Source organism: Protobothrops mucrosquamatus, unplaced genomic scaffold, assembly GCF_001527695.2.
Source record: "Protobothrops mucrosquamatus isolate PMUCROS unplaced genomic scaffold, P.Mucros_1.0 scaffold1127, whole genome shotgun sequence".
Classification (NCBI taxonomy): Eukaryota; Metazoa; Chordata; class Lepidosauria; order Squamata; family Viperidae; genus Protobothrops; species Protobothrops mucrosquamatus.
Genome location: NW_015387345.1, coordinates 94,108 through 103,077, shown reverse-complemented (window position 1 = coordinate 103,077; position 8,970 = coordinate 94,108). Strand labels below are relative to the sequence as shown.

The 8,970-nt window shown below is 48.6% G+C and overlaps 1 protein-coding gene across 1 annotated transcript in view; it reads right to left on the bottom strand.

Moving 5' to 3' along the window:
• LMO3 (LIM domain only 3) overlaps nucleotides 1–7,796 on the bottom strand; it is a 94,839-nt gene extending 87,043 nt beyond the window's left edge. Inside the window, exon 1 of the mRNA XM_015820421.1 lies at nucleotides 7,781–7,796. The gene's annotated coding sequence lies outside the window, so the exon portion shown is untranslated. The remainder of the gene's footprint in view (nucleotides 1–7,780) is intronic.
• Nucleotides 7,797–8,970: the final 1,174 nt, after the last annotated feature.

The following is an 8,970-nucleotide window of genomic DNA, read 5'->3' as shown; positions in this document are numbered from 1 at the left end:
CCCACTCCCAACCCACCCAAACGCCGCAGCATGATACTGTGGTCCACAGTATCAAAAGCCGCTGAGAGGTCCAAAAGAACTAGGACAGAGGAATAACCTCTGTCCCGGGCCCTCCAGAGATCATTAACCAACGTGACCAATGCCGTTTCCGTGCTGTATCCCGGCCTGAAGCCCGACTGGAGGGGGTCCAGATAATCTGGACCCCCTCTATGTTTATATCTCCTCACTTAGTCCACAAGTCTTTTCTCTAGCTGCTCCATTTTGTTGTGTGAATGTGTCTTGCCTTCTGCCGACCTCCCAACAGGAAATCGGATCAGACAACCAGCGTGCAGGACGCACATCTCTACACAACACATAACTGAGATTTGGGAAGTGCGCATATCGGACTATCTGCAACCATCTGCAACCTACGCTTATCCATCAATCCCTTCACCGTGTAGTATCTACACACAGTTGCGGACAAGTCTAGATCAAGCTAGAGAGGCAACTTGGACCCCATTGAGAACATGATGGAAAAATGTATGTGGTGTTTGCAAAGTAATGGAAGCTTATTAAGGCTGCGTTTCAATCTGAACTTAGCTAAAAATCTACTTCAAACCAAGTCCCCCATTATTATGACAAGCTCCTAGAAAAATATTTTATTTTATTTCTAGGGATTTTCACATGCTGAGGGATGGTAGCAGACTTATCAAGTCCACAGCTTTGTTGTTCGGCAATGCAGGTTATGGAATGAGAACTACTTCGAGGAACACAGAGTCAAAAATTTTTCAACACCTGATTGACTTCTCAAAATAATGCGGCAGATTTGGGAGTACTCATTTGAAATCACTGCACAGAGGAGTCCTGAGCCCCCTCCAGTGATGCCGTTGGTGTAGAGTCCAAAACAAGAGAAAGTTCGAAGAAAAATGGAAATCAGCCAATAAATATTCAGTCTGGAGTGATCAATTCTTTATTATGGGTATCAGGTCATCATGGAGAGAAGCAAGGACCACAATACGGCATGGCTGTCTTCTATTAAAAGTGGTAGATTAAAGAATAAAAAAGGATTAAGTCTAGCTTCCCATTTTACTTCTTTTAAATTTTATCTGCCACGCCAGCTTTCTCCAAACCCATAACTCCTTTCGTTTTGTTATTTAGAAATAATAAAAAACTAAAATTCAACTTGCCTGGAAGGTACCAAGTTGGAGAAGTTATGCTACGCTACACCATACAGAGATAGTCCTTAATTTACGACCATAATTGAGTCTGGAATTATGGTTGTAAATCATTGCAGCTGTAATTCGAGGTATCATGTGACCAGACTTGATTTTGCAACGGTCGTTAAGCGAACATCACTCATTAAGCGAATCCATTTTCCCCAATGAAACTGGAAGTAAATGCAGAAAGCCCCTCAAAAATCACAAATTTCAGTCACATGGTAACAAGACACCACAAATGGCCATGAGCTAGTTGCCAAACACCTAAAATGCCATCATGTGACTGTGTGTGTGTGTGTGTACACATATAGCCGTCATAGCTTCAAAAATTGACCATAAATGGCTCTGGGAAGATATGTTTTAACTTCAACTAGTCCAGGGATAGGCAACCTTGGCTCTTTTATGACTCGTGGACTTCAACTCCCAGAATTCCTGAGCCAGCCATGCTGAGGGGAAAGGGAGAGGTTTCCAAGCTGAGCCATGCTGGCTCAGGAATTCTGGGAGTTGAAGTCCACCAGTCATAAAAGAGCCAAGGTTGCCTATCCCTGGACTAGTCATTAAGCGATCGGTTCTAAGTTGGGGACTACCTGTAACCAGGAATAAGCAACCTTGTGCTTTCTTATGAACCAACACTGCCAGCGGTGATGGACTGTAGGAGCTGGGAGTTCAGATCTGTGACCCACAAAACCAGTCCTTGTCTAGGACCACAACTGGGACTAGAATTCCCACTGCTTAGCAAGGCAGTTGTTCAGTGTCATGCTCATTTGTTTTACCTTTTTTTTTTGGCCATGGTTGCTAAGCAAATCATTACAGTTGTTAAGTGAATCATGCAGTCATTAAACAAACCTGGCTTTCTCCACTGACTTTGCTTATAGGAAGCTGGCTGGGAAGGCAGCAAATAGTGATTACAAGATCCTGGGACTCTGCAGCCATTGTAAATACATGCTGGTTGCCAAACCCCTGAATTTCGATCAGGTGACTATTGGGGGATGCTGCAATGATTGTAAGGGCAGGGCTGGTTGTAAGTCATTTTTTTCAGTGCCACTGTAACTTTGAACAGTCGCTAAATGAACAGCTGTAAGTAGAGGACTACCCATATACTGCAATTACATGCTCTTTTGCACATAAATAATGCTAAACTCTATAGGGACGTTGGAAGAGCAAACTGCCCAGGAATTAGTTTAAGAGTGCAACCAATTGCCCACAGAGGTGGTGACTGCCTCTTTGCTGGATGTGTTCAAACGGAGGCTAGCCAGTCATAGTTAGTTTAAGATGCTTTAGTATTAATTCCTATACTATGGATAGGGCAGGGAAGGATGGCCTAACTGCCTCTTCAAAGCTTTAAAATTCCAGGATTTTGTCTCTGTACAAACAAGTCAACCAGCACAAACAAAAACTCAAGGAGCCCATCTTAATTAGCAAGTTTTAAGTCTTCCCAGAGGTTCCGCTTAAAGAACCTTTTCCTTATAAGCAAAACTGTGGCTTTGACACCAGTCCTGTCACAGCTCAATAGCTGGCCAAGTTTTGAAATGAGAAATAGCCTTAGATTTGCTTGGCTTAAGGTGGAGTTTTGCAGATTAATAGGACTGACAGAGCATTCCTTGTATCCTGCACTCTTAATTTCAGTGTAGGAAATGTTAACAGGTCAAATACTGGCTATACCAAAAGCTGGTAGTCTTTGTACAATCGGTAAATCGTTTCAGAATAATACTCAACCATTTTTAAACTAAACAGAAAATAGACCTGAAGAAGCTTCTTGGATGAGAAGCGAAATGTTTTCAAAGGGTTAAACACACACACACACACACACACACACACACACACACGAAAGTCCAGTTGCCTTTTGGAAAAAGCACTTTTGGTACAACCCTGATCTGGATGATTGAGAATCTACATAGACAACCATTTTTAAAATTGTTGACTGAAGATATCACAATTGGTTACGTCCAGACAGCCAACGAAGCTAAAGCCAAATCTACATTTGGCGCGATATATCAGTAAACACTTTTCTGTTAAAAGGTAATTTTATATTAGCCTTTCCCAATCCTGGCATCTTATAGATATGCTTCCACTGCAACAATCCCAGAAGACAGAAAACATGGGGAGTTAGCTTCAGGACATCCAAAAATATGGAAATTTGGATTAGATGCTGATTCTGTGAGGCGTAAACATATTGACTTCATCTCCCTTCCTTAAGACACCTAGATACTAGGATCTTTCAAACTCTGTAACTGGAATGGTTGATTTAAGCAGATATTTAACTAAGTAGGAGCTATAATTTTAGCTAGAGCTCAGGGTGTCTATATTGTGTGTAAAATTTTTAGAGATATAGGATCAGGGACAATGACCTTACGTCCTAAACAAATGATCATCTGCACTCTGTATATAGCTATTTCCTTCACTTTTCAAATAATATGATTTGGCATAGCCAAGGAAAAATTATTCATTTCATTCGGCGATAAAGACATCCTTTGCAGCAAACAGCACTGGCACACCAGCCGAGCCTTCAGAAATTCCCTTTTACGTTTAAACAGCTCATCAAGGAAAAGCAAAATGCTGCAATTAAATGGAAGCTTATCCCTCTGGCCCCAGCGTGGCTAACTTCAGGCCAAGCAGATACAGGACTAGATTACAAAGCTTGTTCATGTAGCAAACCCCAAAGACATAAGAGTTAGAAGCAAGGCCACTTAATTGTTGCGGGACTCGCCCCCACCTCAGTTGCAAGACTGAAGATTGCAGCCAGAAAAAAAATAAAGACCTTTTTCAAAACTGAAATCTCCCCTCCCCCCCCACGATCAAGTTGTTGAAGCAATGCTTGGCAAACACAAAAAGTAATTGCCGAGTTCCCTTCACTACAGATAATTATTCAGGGAGGGAGAGCAAAGGAGCTTGGGGGCGGGAGGAGAGAAAAGAGGCCTATTCTGAGGAAAAGCCATTTTGCTCAACAGACAGCTTCTTAAATTTCCCTCCCCCCCCCAACCCAACCACCTCAGGAGTCATCAAGATTGGCGTGCAAATTGTTGGTGGAAAATGTCCTATGGCTCCAGAGGGCCCCCTGTGCCTGTTTGACAGTTTAAAGAAAATCATAATTAAGAAGAGAGAGACAAATAATAGTTTGAGCAGCATGGTGAGGGAGGAGAAAAGAAAGGCCATTTTATTTTTAAGAACTCTGGTGAGCTTTTAATTGCCTGGATTGGATTGCCTTGTGTGGGTTCCCCAATGCTCCACTGCCTCCATTATGTTCAATGCTATTCAGCCCCCTCCCCTCAAAATAAAGTAACTGCCAGCCTGTTTGCGCCCCGGTAAATTGTCATCCGTTTTCCACTTCTGAACATGGGACTTTTATGTCTACTTTGCATTAATTAATCCCTCTGCCAAAAAAAGAGGGGAAGACTGTGATGATATTTATTATTATTAATGGCATTTTCCTCCTGTTTAACCCCCACCTCCCCGTTGACTTCCCCTTAATGCATGCCAGAAATCTGGGTGGGATTCAATTAACTCAATTCAATTAAAGAAGAAGAAAAGAAGAACTATCTCGGGAAGGGAAAGGAGAGGAAAAAAAATAAGTTACTGACGAAAGGGTAAAGAAGAAGACAAAAAGGCAAGGCATACAACTTCACAGCTGATGTGGTCAGTTTTTTTTAAAAAAAATCTGGTCACTTCTAAGGGTAGAAAGTGTCACCATCTTACACCCTTGCACAATGTTGGAAGCCTAAAAGTTTCCCCTTTCCTTGCGCAACAGCTTCCCTGCAACCCAAAGTTTCTTTAATGTAAACATTTATTTTTTTTCCCAAATACCCAGGAAGATCTCAAGAAGAGACCTTTTAAAGAACACCCTTTCCACACTATTTAAATAAATGCACCACCAATTCTGTTTTCCCCCCCCACTCCAAAACAAGAGAGACGACCATAGAGAACCGGGTGGAAGAAGCTAATTTTATTCTCTCTCTCTCTCCCCCCCCCTTTCCTTCCAATGCAGCTGTAAGACTCCAAGAGATACTGACATTTTCCCACTCTTATCAGTTTAATTACAGTTACCATGGCAGCAAAGTACTAGCGGTTGGCAAAGGCCAACCAGAGATTTGCAAGAGTGAACTCAATTTTGATGCGGTTCACAGGAAATAAATAAATAAATAAATAAATAAATACAAGACGCTCCCCCCCTCTCTCTTTTTTTTTTTAAAAAAAAGGGGGGGGAGAGAGAGAAGAAAAGCCACCCCGGAGGGAAAACACACTTTTAAAACAACAAAAGACGCCCCCCCCTCCCCTCCTTTGGTGTGTGACTGTGTGTGTGTAGTTCAAGCCTAAACCCGGCAGCGCTAATTTCTTTCCCCCCCCCCCCGCCCCCGTCAAAGCCGCGGAAGGATGGCTCTGGGCTGGCTTTGTTACCGTCGGTGTTAATATTTTGCCGCCCTTGGGAAGGGAAAGGGGTCTGGTGGGGGGGGCAGCGGTACAAGAATGAGGGGTGTCCGTAGTAGCCTTCGGTCGACGTACCAACTCGGGAAAAGAAAAGAAAAGAAACAATTGGGGAAGAATTCCAAACGCCGGGCTTCTTTTTCAGACTCTCGGGGGTCTTTGGGCATCGTGGAGCCCGTCCGATCCCCCGTTTCCCCCACCCCAAGTGTCTAGGCTGAAACAGACACGCGGCTGAGAAGGAAAGGGGGGGGGGAGAGGCAGGAATAAAGAGAGAGAAAGTGGAACAAATTTGAAGGGGGGGGGAAGAGAGAGAGAGAGAGAGAGAGGGGACCAGGGCAATCTTACCAAAACTTTTCTCCTTTCCCGGCATGGAAGGGGTTCAGAAGTCCCAGAAAGAGCGCCCGGAGACGGTGCAAGGAAAGCAAGAAGCGGCCAGGGTCGGACTCTCGATCCGTCCGTCCCTCTCCCGAGTTTGGGTCAAGTGGAAGAGAGTCGCGCAGAAGGAGGGAAACCCCCCCCCCAACGTGGTGGCGGCCGCTTTGGGAAACGGGGGAAGGGAGGGAAGGGAGATTAGGAGTTGTTGGAAAGGGACACACGCAACCCACACAACCGGGAGCCGCTTGCTAGCCTGCGATGGAAAATAGAGGGGATTACTGGACCCGGCGAAGAAGGGCAGAAGCCCCTGGCTTCGTTGACGCCGCGCTGAATTTTCCCTGGCAACCCCCCCCCCCACTTATTTTTTTTTTTTTAAAAAAAAATAAAGTCTATATATATTAACCCCCTCTACTATGGATTTGATTAAGCCGTCCCAAGCACTTCGCGGACTGCGTAAGAGATTTCTCGGAACTGATGTTTTTTTTGGGGGGGGGGTCGCAGCTCTCAATCAAACCAGCTTCCCTCCGCACCCCAAATTCTCTCCAAACGCCGACCCGATCCCAGCCCCTCGTACTGCAGAGGTGAAACTCCCCTCCCCACTTCAAAAAGGAACGCATAAAGGGTTAAAAACAATCCCCCCCCCTTATTGATACACGCCTGGTTATAAATGCAGCGCTCTGAAATAGGGGTGGATGGAGGGAGGGGGGAAGGCGACGACGACAAAGAGTCGGTGGGTTTTTCCGAGGCGGAGAAGGAGGAAATGGAAGTCCGGGGCTGCTCACCATCCCGTTTCGGGCGCGCACGCCGCGGGGCTTAAGCGGCGGAGAGGCAGGGCGAGCCGAGGCGGACTCCGCTTTCATTGTTTTAAGTTTGCCTGCTCGGCTTCTCTTCCCAGCCCCTCCAATCCGCGCGGCTCTTCCCTCCTGCAAGCCCCGAGCTCGCCGGCCCCTCTCTTTTTTTTCCCCCTGCAATTCCCTCGTCATCATAAAAAATAATGAAAGGCACGCGTGATTTAAAAGGCAGAGACACGCGCGCGCACGCGCTCCCACACACACACACACACACACCGACCTTCCTTTCCTTTCCCAGCTTCCGAAGCCTAAAGTTCCAACGCAGAAAAGAAAAACAAGAGCGAGCGAGAGGAAGGGAGAGAAAAGATGGGGGTGCAAAAAAAAAAAAGGGGGGGGAGGAAGAGCACGACCCGGAATTTGTGACTCAGAACGAGGGCGACTCTGCCCCCCCCCGCCGCCGCCGCCGCCAGGGCAGGCAGCTAAACAAAACCTGACTCCCTCTCTCCCTTCTCCGCACCCCCCCTCGGCGAGGACTTCAACTTACCTCTGATCCGATTGCAAAGGTGAATTCAAGCCCCCCCCTCCCAAGCTGCCTTGTAGGGTGTTTTTTTTTTTCACCCTCCTTGCAAAAAGGAAAAAAAAATAAAAATCAAAGCAGCATTGCTTATGGGGGTCGGGAGGAAGGAGTCAATACAAAGCCTGCAGAAGGTTAAAAGGAAAAAAAAAGGGGGAAGGGGGGGTCAGAGACCGCGCGGAAGCTGCGCGTGTTTTTTTTAAAAAAAGGGAATGGGTCTCCCCCCCCCATACGCCAAAGTCAGTTTTGCTTGCCCGCGGCGGAGCTACAGGTGTCTTCCCAGACCGGGCTCGCGGCGTGGGAACCTGCCTCGTCCCAGGCAGGCGTGATGTCTGTACGACACTTTGCACCCGTCTCCTACCCCCCCCCCCCCACCACACACACACACTCCCGGTCGATGTCCGGGCTTGCAGCAAGCAACTTACCTAAAGCAGCTTGCTTGGAGCCGAGCTGGAGGAAGTCAGGCGCTGTATCAATTGCTGCACGCAATCCCTTAAGCAGCCAGACATAATACAGCGGAGGGAAAAAGGTCACTCTTGTTAGGCGGAAGGCGGCGGCGGCTGCTGCTGCTGCTGCGAGAGCGGCGGCGGCGGCGGCGTCGCTTGCCAAAAGCCGGAATGGGGCTGCGTCTCGTGGCCGGTTTCAGGCTATTTACCGCGACTCTCACTCGCCCCCCCCCACCCCGCCGCCCGTCTTTCTGACATAGACACGCGCGCGCGCGCACACACACACACACACGCCTCCTTTCCCTCCTCCCTCTCCCTCCGATCCTTCCTCCTCCCCCCCCCACCCTCTCCACCCCGATTTGCAGCTCGGAAAGTGCAAAGCAGCCGGGAGACAGATTTGAGTTTTTGTCGCTAATTTCCCAGGGTGAACATTTACCAGCCTGCGATTTCCAAGTCAGCAAAAAAGCAGCTTGCAAACCTTACGCGCCCGCCGCTAGAGGCGAGCCGCGGGGACGGGGGGGGGGGGCGGCCGGCCGACGACGCCTCCGCGACCTTTGTGAGCAGCGGCTGCGGGGCGAGACGGAGGAGGAAGAGAAGGGGCGAGCGGGTCCCCTTCCGTTGCCCCCCCCCGTCCCCTCCCCTCCCCGGTAGCGCAGCTCCGGCTTGGAGCAAGCGGGCTGCGCGTTGGGATCTCCGCGCCGGGATCTCCTCCTCTCCGTCTTCCACCCCGCGAATCCTCCACAGCTCCCCCCCCAGCCGAGCTCCCCCCTACCCGAGTTTGGTGGGATGTACTCGCAAAGCTCCCCCCCCCCGGTTGAGACGACGGATTGGGATATGGAGCTGGGACCAAGCGGAAAGCCTGTCTGTTTGTGAGCCGGGAAACATCGGGGGGGGGTCTCCCTTGTCAATCGCCGCCCGGGCGATGTTCTCGGAAAGCGGTAGGATTTTTCCAAGAGAGCCCAGCAAAACTTTCTTGGAAAGTTTGAGACCGTGCTCGACTCAGGCTTTCGCCTTGGGCCGCGCCTCTCTTAAGGCTTAGGAAAGCGAAAGGGAGGGCGGCGGTGAGTTCCGTAGGACCCCCGCGAAGGCCTGCGCCGTGGATCCTGGGCCCCCAGGAGGCGTTGGGATGGACTGTCCCTCAACTTTCCTGGGTGCCAGGGGGACGGGGG